Here is a 14814-nt window from a genome sequence, read left to right as displayed (position 1 = left end):
GAACTCCACTAAAAATATCAAATATGAAATCTACGCGTCAAAACAAAACCAACGACACCCATATTGACTACTTTTGGAATGGGCCAAAAGGGTGAAAAAAACTGCTATTTATTGCAGAAAATCTGCAATAGCATTTTTTAGTTGGTTGATCGGACTTCGACGGGGTGTCCGAAATTCGTTTGGAGTCCGATATACACAAACGACCTATGCAACCATACTAAATTTGACGTTTTGGACCCGATGGCGATACCAGATTTTTCAAAAAATGTGATTTTCACAAAATTAACTCCCGAAATCCAAAATTAAAATTTTCCAAACTAAGGGTCTAAATAAGATTTAAAAACCATAAAATCATACCAAACATGCTAACACCCTAAAATCAACATTCCAGATCTGCTGGCGAAATCGAATTTTCTATCCGAGGTCATTTCGCTCAAATGTTGGTCCCACACCCATATTTCTAATTTTCTAACTTTTTGATCAATAGGTCGAAATGAGCTCGGGCGCATCGAGACCTGAACCAAAGGTCTATCTAGCCTAAAATCAATATTCCGGAGCTGCTGGTTCAGTTCGTTCAGTCATCCATCGCATGGATCAAAAGATATCCACATAAGAACCAAAATAAGGCTCTCGAAGCCATAAAAAACCATAATATTGCATAAATGATACCAAAATGAATCGAAAATCATGCCAATCACTCCCTAACCAAAAATGGAAACTGGCTCCTCAACAAAGGACAACGCTTATCTAACTGAACTAACTCCCAATGAATGACATGAGACTCATCAGGAATATAGCGACAAAGCATAGAAACATAAAAAACTAGATGAATAGCTGATAGATCAGGGGGAAAAGCCAACTCATAAGCCACATCACCAACAGTCCAAAGAATCTCAAATGGACTAATATACTTGGGGCTAAGCTTGTCTATTTCCCAAACCTCATCACACCCTTCATGGGTGAAACTCAAAGGAAGACACGATCACCAACACCAAATCTCAAGGCATGAAGTCTACAATCAGCATAACACTTCTGTCTACTCTGAGCCGCTCTAAGTCTATCCTGAATGATCTGGATCCTATCTAAAGACTCATGAATCTAGTTCGTACCTTGAGATCTCACCTCTGAAATGTTGAACCAATCTACTAGAGAGTGAGAACGTCTACCATACAACGCCTCAAAAGGAGCCATTTTAATACTGGAATGGTAACTATTACTATATGCAAACTCTGCTAAAGCCAAATATTGCTCCCACTGGCCACCAAAATCCATCATGTACGCGCAGAGCATATTCTCTAAAACTTGAATAGTTCGCCCTGACTGGCCATCAGTCTAGGGTGAAATACTATGCTAAGATCAACCCGAGTACCTAACTCATCTTGAAACATCTCCCAAAAGTGAAATGTGAACACAAAACCTTGATCTAAAATAATAGATACCAACACATCATATAGACAAACAATCTCACGAATATAGATATGAGCCAACCTCTCAGCACTGAATGAGATCTAAACCGAAATAAAATAAGATGACATGGTCAATCGACCCACGATGACCCAAACACTGTCAGAACCAAGAGAAGTATGAGGCAACCCAGCCACGAAGTCCATAGTAACTCGTTCCCACTTTAACTCAGGAACGGGTAACCTCTGAAGCAAACCACCAGGTCCCATATACACGGCCTTCACTCATTGATAATATAGTCAATGAGCCTCAGAATCCACTATATCTTACCTCATACCACCCCACCAGTAGTGATGTCTCAAATTACGATACATCTTAGTCACACCAGGATGGATAGAATATCTAGAACAATAGGCCTTCTCTAAGATCAACCTAATCCGATCACCACTCTCAGCATACAAACTCAGCCCCCAATCCTCGAAACTCCATCTGAATCAAGTGAGGCTTCCTTAACCTCTCCACTCAACATCTTCTCTCGAATCAACCTTAATCCAATATTATCAAATTAATGAGCTCGGATCTGCTCCATCAAAGATGATCTAACCTCCACAAATGACAAAACACGCCCAAGTGTCGAAATATCAAGCCTAACTATATGGTTAGCTAAAAACTAAATCTCTAAGGCCAAAATCCTCTCTTGGGTCAAAAGATGAGCCAAGCTACCCATGCTAGTCAACTTTTGGCTCAAGGTATCCGCAACAACATTAGCCTTGCCTGAATGGTAGAGAATAGTCAAGTCATAATCCTTAAGTAACTTAAGCCAATGGTGCTGCCTCATATGAAGATCTCACTGGTAAAGAAGTACTGAAGGATACGATGATCTGAGAAAATCTCACAACGAACTCCATACAAGTAGTACCTCCAAAACTTCAAGGCAAACATAACTACGCACAGCTTTAAATCATGGCTAGGATAAATCCTCTCATGAGGCTTCAATCTTGACGAAATGCATACGCAGTTACCTTGCCATCCTGTATCAACATAATACTTAACCCAACAACTGAAGCATCACAAAAGACAATAAATCCCACGCCCTCCTTGGGCAAAGCCAATATAGGAGCTGAAGTCAACAAATCCTTGAGCTTTTGAAAGCTCACCTCATAAACATCAGACCACTGAAAAGAAATTTTCTTCTGGGTCAACTTGGTCAACGAAGTTGCAATGGAAGAGAAACCCTCAACAAAACACTAATAATACCCGGCCAAGCCAATAAAACTCTTAATCTCGATGGGCAGAGTAGATCTAGCCCAATCACAAACTATTGCAACCTTAGTTGGATCAACCATAATACCTTTTTTAGTCATCACATGATCCAAGAAAGAAACTAACTCCAACCAAAACTCGCACTTAGAGAACTTAGAACACAACTTCTCATCTCTGAATCTCTGAAACACAATTCACAAATGCTCCTCATGCTCAACCTCACTCTTGGAATAAACCAAGATATCATCTATAAATACCATAATAAAGGAGTCAAGATACAGTCAAAACACCCAGTTCATTAACTCCATAAATGTGGCAGGGGAATTGGTCAACCCAAAAGACATGACCAAGAACTCATAATGACCATATCGAGTTCGAAAAGAAATTTTCAGAATATTCAAAGCTCTAATCCTCAACTGGTGATAACTAAACCTCAAATCAATCTTTGAAAACACTACAGCACCGTGAAGTTGATCAAATAAATCATCGATGCGAGGAAGAGGATACTTATTCTTAACCATCACCTTGTTTAACTATCGATAATCAATACTCATCCGTATAGACCCATCTTTTCTCTTCACAAAATAAGATAGGCACACCCCAAGGTGAAATACAAGGTCGAATAAATCTCTTATCCAACGATACCTGTAACTAATCCTCAGTTCCTTTAACTCTACTGGGGCCATACTAGAAGGAGGAATAAAAATGGGCTTGGTGCCCGACTCAACATCAATAATAAAATCAATATCTCAATCTGAAGGCATACTAGGCAAGTTTGTAGGGAACACCTCCATAAACTTACGAACAACACAGACATAATCCAAGGAAGGAGGCGAAACGACACTTGTGTCATGAATATGGTCCAAGTAATACAAACATCCCTTCTCAACCAATTTATGAGCCTGAACATAAGATACGACCCTCTCAAGACCCAAATAAAGTAAACCCTTCCAAGTTATCCTTGGCACACCCGACGAAACTAAAGTCACAGTCTTGGCATAATAATTTAGGACGGCATGAGAAGGAGCTAACCAATCTATACCTAAAATAGCATCAAAATCAACCATGTCTAATACAAGCAAGTCTATCAAAGTCACACGCCTGGCAAAAGTCACAACACAAGATCGATGCACCTGATCCACCACTAAAGAATCACCTACCAGGGTAGATACACAAATAGGCATGGAAAGAAAATTAGTAACAAAATCAAAACCCAATGCAAAATACACAGATGCATAAGAGAAAGTTAATCTAGGATCAACTAATAAGATGCAAGTCTGAAATAAATAGAGTGGTACCTACGATCACAACATCTGAAGCCTCCGCCTCAAATCTAACTGACTTAGGATAACACTATCCATGACTACCAACTGGTTGAGTAGCCCCACGACTACCAACATGGCTCTACCATTTCTACCTATTGCATATTTGGTAGAACCCCTACCTCTCATAGCTGAAATAGGAGTAGCTCTAAACACACGGCAAAAATAGTCCTTAGCCACATGGCTAATCTCATCACATACATAACAACTTCTACGACTAGTCTCAATAGGAAAAGGTACAATTGGGCCCAAACGGCCACCCTAAACTGCTAAACTAGAAGATCCACTAGCTGAACTCTATAAAGTCACCTGCATTGGCCTACGATGATATCTACGAGAACCTCTAAAATCTTTACCTAGAGAGGTACGACTCCTGAACTTACCAAAATAATGCACCCTCTTGGCGCCTCCCTGAGATACATTAAGAATACCCTATGTCATCTTAGCATAATCCATAATACTCTAAAAATAATTCCTAATCACAATCATCTGAGACATAGCCAACTAAATAAAGATATCTAATCCCTTTACAAACTTTGTATCTACTCAAACTCGGTGGAAATACTATCATAGGAATATCTGGATAGGGTATGGAAGCATGCCTCATACTCAACAACTGTTATGAAGCCTGTTCTAAATTATCAAACTCGTCCCGCATACGATCTCTCAAACTGAAAGAAACAAATCTCTCCAGAAAGGCATCAGCAAACTGATCCCATGACAGCTTAGAAGCATCAACAAGCCTACAACCAACAAATGATATCCACTAATTCCCACAGCATCTCTCAACTGATAGTAGCATAAGCAACTCCATTCACGTAGAAAGAGTGAAACACAATTCAGAACACAAGGTATGAAAGAACTTTACACGATAAAGAATGAAATGAGGAAAGTTTCCCAAAGACGTCCTATAGCCTGTCGAAGATAGATACGGACGTCTACGTACCGATCCGCGAGACTCTATTAGGCATCCCATTCTTACACCGTTAAGACTAATAAAATCTGGATGCTCTGATACCAATTTGTCACGACCCAAAATGAGGGTCATGCTGGCACTTATCGCAGCGTACCTTGATAAGTAAGCCTATCACCCAAACTGATATGAAAAGGAGAAAAGATAGAAATATCCTATGGTAAGGCTTCTAGAATGAATCCAAACCATATAAGTAATCATAACAATATGGAAAGAACTTATTCAAAATGCCAATCATGCCCAAAGCTAGGTGTCAATAGTGTAAGAACTACTAATACAATCCAAGAGTCAAATACATCAGAAAATAACCACAAAAGGAATAATATCTATCTCTGAATACTAATAAAGACATAACTACTTTAGAAAGATAGAGGTGAACTTCAGATGCATAAATATCCAACCGCTACCTTCGAAGCTCCAATAATCGCTCGAGTCAAGAAATCTGAGGCGCACTCTAGCTAGGACCTGCACTGAAAGGGCGAAGTAGGCATGAGTACGGTCCACTTGTACTCAGTAGGTATAATAGGCTGACCAAGCAAAGTAGTAAATAAAGCATACAAAATATACACTAAGGGCACATCACCTGCAATAAGAAAATGTCCCACAACAATAGCCCACACCATTTGCACTAACAGTTCTAATATATCTCACATATATTACAACAACACATCAAGATATTGAACACAAGTATACATTATGTCACATATAAATAGAACAAGAGAGAATATGTAGATATAAAATCATCAAATACAAGTAAAGGGAGGTAAGACAAATACATAGATAACAAATCAAAAAGGAAATACAATATGACATAAACACAATAAAGTAAGTACAATGTATATGATGATGATAATGATGATGATGATAATGCACGAGGTCGTCGCAGAACCTTCGGGATCATCGCACAATCCCCGTATACACCTATGGAGCTAAAGCTTCCCGACGTAGGACCCGTGGGGGTTCGTCAACTCATATACAATTCACATATCTAATATCTCTTTTACAGCATATCCCTCGAAAAGGGTTTTATAAGGTGTTATAATATTTTTTTAAAAAATGTGTTGCCAATGTTTCTCAGATGTTGCCACGGTGGTAACAATGTTTCATGAATGAGTACGCTATGAAGATGTAATGCTCACAATCAATCACAATGAGTATTTCCACAACCAATCACATGATATAATTCCATAACCAACCACAATGATACATTCCCACAAGCACATGAGCCAATATCCACTTATTATTTTCGTTTCATCCATGAATTTCAACATGTCTTTTATGCCAATAAAGTATGATATAATCACAATACACCAATGGCACCACATTAAACAACACAATAAAATTATTCACATATATTCAAGCCTATCAATATCACATAGGACTCCACACGGTCAAACATATCACATAATATCTCAATTTCAACAATACATCACATATAGGCCCCCACACGGGCACAACACATAGATAGACATTTTTCATGATTAGTTCTCACCTTTAATATGCATTTTGTACCATCATTTACTATCCATCCCAATCTGAAGAGTTAAGCCATAACCTACCTCGAAAGCCAAAATTGATCTGCTACACTTGAATCCATGACCTTACTTTTCATGAACAATCCCAAACTCCACTAAAAATATCAAATATAAAATCTACGCATTAAAACAAAACCAACGACACCCATATTGACTACTTTTAGAATGGGACAAAAGGGTGAAAACCCTGCTATTTATTATAAAAAATCTGCAATAGCGTTCTTTTGTTGGTTGATCGAACTTCGACGGGGTGTCCGGGAATCGTTTGGAGTTCGATATACACAAACGAACTATGCAATCATACTAAATTCAACATTTTGGATGCGATGGCGATACCAAATTTTCCAAAAAATGTGGTTTTCACAAAATTGATCCCCGAAATCCGAAATCAAAATTTTCCAAACCGAGGGTCGAAATGAGATTTAAAAGCCGTAAAATCATACCAAATATGCTAACACCCTAAAATTGACATTTCAGGATGGTTGATTAAGCCGAATTTTCCATCCGAGGTCGTTTCATTTAAATGTAGGTCCCATACCCATATTTCTAATTTTTCAACTTTCCAACCAATAGGTCAAAATGAGATCGGGTGCATCGAGACTCGAACCAAAGGTATATCTAGCCTAAAATCAATATTACGGAGCTTCTGGCATAGTCCTTTCAGCCATCCGTCGCACGGATCAAAAGATATTCATATAAGTCCAAAATAAGGCTCTTGAAGCCATTAAAAACCATAATATTGCATAAATGATACCAAAATGATGTCAATCACTACCACACCCCAAAAATATCATAATGCAACTACAGGAAGGGGTAAAAAAGTTAAATCATATAAAATCATAAATTTCACATAAAAAAGGGGCAGCCTGGTACACTAAAACTACCGCTATACGCGGTGTCCGGAAAAGGACTCTACCACAAGAGTGTATCATAAATTTCATCAACTTCTTAGGTCGTTACAAAATCCCATATTGATAAATAATTACATAAATCCCAAAGTTATTACTAAAATCCCGTATTTTTTTACTTTCTCTCTCATTCCTCTTATACATTCAAAAAAGGCTTTATTTCTTTACTTTTTCTCTCTTTCCCATATTTGCTCCCTTTTTTCCTCCCATTAAACAACCGATTGTTTCTCAATTATTGAATCCTTTTTTCATGCCCAAATTCAAGCAACCGTGTACTTAGAGGTTACCAATTTGTAAGTTATCAAACATTTATTGAACTTACTGATTTTCTTCAATAATTTTTTATTTTTTTTCAACTTTACCAAATCACAATCTGGTTTGATTTTTGATTGCATATTTGTTTTTTATGAAATTAATTGCTTTTGCAAATTCATTCCAGTTTAATAGTTTGATAATATCATTTTTTCCATTTATTAAAAGTCAGATCTTTGAATTTTTTGTTTTAAAGTTGTTACTTCTTATTCAAGATAGTATAAATTTTGTAATGGATTCTCGTCCTAGCTTTAGTTTAGGGCTTAGTCAGTTAGATACTCAAGTAGAAAATATTCCCGTTGTTGGTTTTGTTACTGGTACATTTGATTATGAAGAATTCAATTTCGCAGAGGATCATTCCAAGCACCAAAACGATCCGGTAGACATGAAGAAATTAAAGGAAGTGGTCAGTTCTAGGTCAAAGAAGTCTGCGTCAAAATCGGCAAGTAAGAAGAAGGTTGATGATTTCGGTTGACCACGTCTTTCGAAGGTATTGATTTTATATTATTTGATTTAATACAGTAACTGATTTATTATAAGTTGGTAATCATATTGTCGGATTATACAGTATGCATACCTTATACATTCCTTTATTTATCAGACTAATGTATCATATAAGTCTTCTGTTTTATATATCATTGTATTATACATTAAGAAATCGTATTACATATATGAGGCAGTTTTTTTTTAAGTGGAATTATACTTTGTAAATGTCTGAATACTGTATAAGATTACATTATACATTCTGATAATATTGTAGATAATTTATGTATAAGGTGAATAGTTTATATGTATGGTGTGCCATTATACATTATGAAAGATTGTATTTTAATGTATAATTTATAATATTTCAGACATTATACATTAGTTATCACGGAAGGCCAATATATAATACATTTATTATTAAATATATTTCATTATGTTATACATTAAGAAGTTATTATCACATAGATGAGCCATTTTATGTAATATTTGGTTTTACACAACTAGAAAGTCTTAATATTGTATAAGGTTATATTATTCCTTCTGTTAAACTTATATTTCATATGAAGTAAAATATGAAGTAACAATAGAGAAGTTGCAATGCTGTAGAATATGCATTATAATATTCGATCCTCCATAAATGCACTACTGTTGGAGGATCCGAGTCCGACCAACTTAGCTTGTTATATTCTGTTGTTTTAACTCATGCCTAGCAGATTTGAATTTGTCTTCTCAGCTCAAAGTTCTGATTCTGAACTTCTTCAGCTATTAGTGCTCTTTCTAAAAAAAATTTTAGTATTCTGTCTGCTTCTAGCATTGCTGCTTCTTTTGACTTATTTTGTCTTTCCAAAGCCCTTGTATCCTCTTGTAATGGTAGAGTAAAATGTTGTACACTATAAATGTTATAATCATGTTATAATTATTGAACGGACTGTTATTGCATTATTTTTTTTAAATCAAGGACTGTGGCATCTTTGTGGCTGCGTATGCTGAAATATTAAGCGAGGGCTGCAAGTGCATTTATGTGATTTTGATGCTAAAAGTCAATGTGAACGCTATGCTTTATTAATGTGGCATTACGGAGTGGCAAAGGAAAATCAAGGGTCCATTATTAATAACAACGATCCTCCTCGTCCAAGAAATAGTTTGCTCCATTCAACTAATGAAAGTACAATTGTTACTTTAGTGTAGCACTTTTTGATAATAGATTTTATGCAAACATCTAATTGTTGTTTTAGTAGTTGATGTTAAACAACTAAAATACTTGTTAATTTTTTGGTGTTGAATTTTAATGTAGATATTATGGATTTCCTATATCTTCTTATACTTACATATCTTTTGAAGACATGTATGGCAATGACGTACACCATATTGTATTGTTACTATATAGTTTGGTAGTCATTATGTTTTTCGTACATTATATTATATGTAACGTCTAAAAAAATAACCATTAATATATTTTGGTATATCTAACACATTGTATTTTTTCCAGTATGTAAAATCTATTATAAGTTAATAATACACTGAATAGGTGTCTCATACATTTAGAGTAATGTTACTAAAGTATAAAAAACATATCATACATTTATAACATACTGTTAAGGTATTTTTACATTTAGTACTATGTCAATTTCAATTATTAAAAGTATGATTAATATGCAAATATGAGTACATTACACTGTATATAAATTATATCATACATATATGCTTAAGTATAATATATTATCATACTCATAACACACTATATAATGGCAACAGAGATTTGAATGAAATACGATACATAAGTCTGCCCTTAGATAGTTATAAAAAAATGTTATACATTACAAACATATGATAGTTTAATGTTTACCAGTTTGAACAAAAAATACATTTTAACAAATTTTTATTGTTATAGCTGCCAATTTAGATAGTTTTTCCACACCCGTGACTACGTTTTAAAGGTAATGCAATTTGATATATGTATATTGTATAACATTGTTATGAAAATGTCAAACAGTTATTAAGAACTAAACATCAGATAACAATATAAAACATCATTCATAATTATTCAAGAATATCATCATAAACTAAGTAAAATGATTATTCCAACAAAATCAAACTAAGCATCAGCATATTTAAAAACAAATAATCTTCTTCACGTTTTCTTTGGAAAGAAATCGCACGTCCTTCGGTTGTGACCTGCACATCCGCATTTAGTGCAACAGTTCAAACTTTAAGAAAGTAATTAACTTGATTTAAAATGTCTTCCTTTCTTTTGCCTACCTGGAGGTTTTCTGTATTTGGGTGGAATAACTTCTTCATCATCAACAAAATGTGGAATATTCTAATTCTTTATGTCTGGCATTAGAACTATTGGGAGTTCATACGTCTGACAATGGTCCTTGGCCCAACACGTTTCTTTTTTATCATAAATATTTTTGAATAATTCATACAAGATGCCTTCAGGACTTAATTGCACTCTTTGTTATGATAGTGCAGTACATAGCTGCATCAAGTAAAACACGTACTCAATGTATTATAATAAAGATCTAAAATTCATAATTTCAGTTAAAATGATTAAATTGGGGATGTTACGGTTTCATCATCCATTCGTTTGAATGTATAACTATATGTTATACATTCATAATACTAGTTTTAACTTCAACAGAAACAAACTTCAAAACAGCAAATCATTCAAAACATCTGATGCCTTATACCTTTGTCTGTCAGATCGTTTAGCTTTGGTATTGAAGCCATTAGCTATTGTATATCTTTCCATTACCGCAATCAGAGTTTGATTATCCTTATAAAGCTGATCAACCTTTATTTCGGTGTTCTTGCAATCAGTAATAAAGTTTTTCACTTTAAATTTTGAAACGTTTAATGCATACTAATTTTGAGATTCAACGACCGTTAACGCAACCAAATCATATTCACTGCCTTTAATACAAAGTACAACCTCTGTTTCTCTATCAAACTCGATAGCCTTATTCAATTTTTCGAATGCGTAAATACACAGCGAAAAATTAAACAATCCCAAAAATTATTTCTTTAACTCAATGTAAACCCTCACTCCATTGTTATTTCTTATAATAATTGGATAAGAATTACCTTCAACAATGTATTTTACTTTAATTTTTTTTGTACTTCTTCGATATTCAATTCCATGGCGATCATAGCAATCAATTTCAAGAAAGTTATACTTTCTGAAATAATAATTGCGTCACTTTTGTAGGATTGCTAACTAATCTCAAACTCCCAAACACCCGAATGTCGCAATAATATGGGGATGTTCATATTGACTTTTTAGAGAATTGAAGAACGAAGATGAAGAAACTTTTTTTCTTTTACTGAATGGAAATCTACAAAGAAGACGACTTTACTGTGATGTTTAAGAAAATATTTGAATTTAAATTTCAGTTACCATATTTAATCATACATTACATAATGTTAGCTAATTAATGGCTTAAATTAAGGAACAAAAAATATAATATTTAATTTACCTTTCCTTAAATATAGGATTATCAGTTTTATCATACATTCCTACAATGTATGAGGGACGACCTAATGTACGAGTATATTTATAAAATTCAAGAGAGAGAAAGACTGAAGGAATTTTATGTAATTACTTTCACTAGGGAGGGGATTTATGTTGTTTATACTAATTTTAAATATATTTATAGTTATTTAATTAATTTTTTAAAAAATAAATATTAGTATTTTTGAATAAACATAAAGGGAAATGTAAGTAGACATCACACTATGTAATAAAAATATAAATTTTTATTGTTATAAAATCAAATAATAGCTTATAACTTAATTAATTTTTCATAATCAACATTAAAATAACATACACGCTAATGCTTTGACATTATAAATATCTATTTATTGAATTTTTTTTATAAAATCGTAGGAAGCAATAAGGATACTAATCCATACATAAATTAATTTTAAATATATTTAAATTCATTTTATGGGTGTTTAACAAAGGAAAATAAGGACTTACTGGATGACCATTTTAATGAATCATAATGTTAAATGACTGTCTTTATGTCTTGTCTTACGTACGTCAAAAATAGGAGACCAATTTAATTTAGTAAGCAAGAAATTTCTTTTAAAGTGATTTGTCTACCTAATGAGGAAATTTACTACCTCAAATAAGAGAATCAAAAGAATCAACAAAAGTTAACATGATATATATTGTAATAATTTAACATGAGATAGTAATATTATATTTTAAATTAGTTGTTTAAAATAATTTTAACAAGTGATTAGTAAATAATTATATTTTCACAAATTATATGTATTGTAAATCTTTGTAATGATATTTATCATGTGAAGTTTTGGAATTATGAAGGAATCTCTTATTGTGTTTGATTGATAAAAACCTACTCAATATTTATGAGTATTTTTTATTATTTTACTATAATATAGTAATACTTACTTTATGAATGTGTGACCATAATTAATTTCACTTTTTTATCTTTGAGTATTTGCACATCCTCCTATAAATTACGTCTCCCTTATTTCAATTTATATCATTTTGATTAAACATCAAATTTAAGATACATGAAAAAACTTCGCAATGTTTTAAATTATATTTAAAATAAATAAAATTTAAATAGAAGAGTATACCTTTGTGGAGTTTTTGATAAATAAATGAAATTCAACACGACTAATATATTGATAATCTTATAAAATACTAACCAAATAAAAAATGTCAATTCTCTTTTAGAACTGATAAAAAAAATATTATTTGAATTCAAACATTGGTTGTGTTAAAATGGACATTCTGATACAAGGCATCTAATTTTTTTTTACTACATATTAAAATAAAGTTATAATTGAGGTGTGTGGGATCTATGTGAAAAATTATGTCACAAGTGACATTGAAAGGATTCGAATGAAATAACTATTATACTTTCTCAGTTTCATTTTATATGGTATATTTTAAGAATTGGTGATGTTTATCAAATTATCCTTAATTAAAAATATATATACTATTATCTTTAATTAAGTGAGACCATTAAGGATGAAAGTGAAATTATCTCTTTAAATAGTTACCAAATAAGAAAAGGTGACAATCTCTTTAGGACCAACCAAAAAGAAAATGACGACATAAAATGGGACAGAGGAAGTATCTATTTTTTCATTTAAAATAGAGTTGTGGTGGGATCCACATAAAAAATTATACAAAAATATTTTTAAAATTATGAAAAAAATGTTATACCCTTGGTTATATTTGTAAATGTTACCTTAAACATAAATTAATTATCAATAATTTTAGGCAAAAATAATAAAAAATAATAATGAATATTATACTCAGAAGTAACTTGTTTATTTCGTGGATTAAGTTAAGAGAAAAGAAAGCTGGTATGGATACTACGGTTGAGAACAACATTTAAATGAAAATAACTTCGAATATAATTTATCTTTAAATTTAAAATTATTCTTCCCATTTAATTCAAGTATATTATTTAAATTTACATTTAATAAAAAAGTTGTGACATAAATTCTCCTATATCATAATAAATTATGAAGAAAACTATTTAGATATTTTAAAATTATTTAGATATTATGACAAAGTTTAATCTGAAATTATTCTACAATGATGTGAACTGTGGATAGATAAATGTCTTATAGATGTTTGTGACTCCCTCAATTTCAAAAATAAAGACCTAATTTTCTTTTAATTTATTTAAAAAAGAATGAACTTTTATTTCTTTATCAACACTTTAATTTCAACTTTTCACATGTCATGTTTAGAACCACAAGATAAAGGACATTCTGGTACATTTGATATTACTTTAATTTATGACTACAAGATACAAAAGTTTTCTTTGATTTTTTATACTCCATATCAAGTTAAAACAAACCATTCTTTTTTAAATGAAGGGAGTAATATATTTTCTTATTTTCTTATTACTCTACCAAATAATTTACTATAACCAAATGTGTAAAAAAAATGAATTCTACTTGTCTGTGTACATTTTATTTGAATAGAATAAATCAAATATTTCACCACTTATAAAAAGGAATAGAAATGAGTATTGTGTTTTAAAACCTACAAAAACATTTATAAAAAGTTGTGAAGGAAATTGTGGGGTTCATGTGAGATATTGTATAACTTTGGGATATAATTGACATTTACAAAAAGAGATTTGGTTTTATGTGCCATAAAAAATCTATATATATATATTATAAAGCAGAAGACGAAGCACCATAATTAGCCAAGTGACAGCATATAATCTTGCCATGTATACATATTTAGGACAAGACTAATAATATTGTAATAAAAATTTAGGACAAAGGTTGATTGTATTGCAGTAAAAATTTTGAATTAAAAAATATTAAATATTTGAGTTTGAAAAATATATTATCCCTTATTAATTTATTTTTTTCATTAGTTTAAAAATAGAAATTCGTGCTTGAAGAGTTCTAGATTTACTTTGACTCTTTCATAAATTTAATTTTTTTAAAACTTAAATGTTATAAAACATATTTAATGGTTGAAGAGTTCTAATAGATCTTTTACTATTTCAAACTTATTTCTTTTGAACCTTGAATGTTATAAAGTATAAATGGATGTTGTTTATTAAATGCTATAAAATTACGTTTGAATATCAAATTTCATA

General features: G+C 32.2%; 1 pseudogene; it reads left to right on the top strand.

Moving 5' to 3' along the window:
• The first annotated feature begins 7949 nt into the window (after positions 1-7949).
• Positions 7950-14814, top strand: part of LOC124897821 — a 28277-nt pseudogene continuing 21412 nt past the window's right edge.

This window comes from Capsicum annuum, chromosome 1 (genome assembly GCF_002878395.1).
Source record: "Capsicum annuum cultivar UCD-10X-F1 chromosome 1, UCD10Xv1.1, whole genome shotgun sequence".
Taxonomy (NCBI): domain Eukaryota; kingdom Viridiplantae; phylum Streptophyta; class Magnoliopsida; order Solanales; family Solanaceae; genus Capsicum; species Capsicum annuum.
The sequence above is the reverse complement of the archived record's forward strand: the minus strand, read 5'-3'. Positions and strand labels throughout refer to the sequence as shown.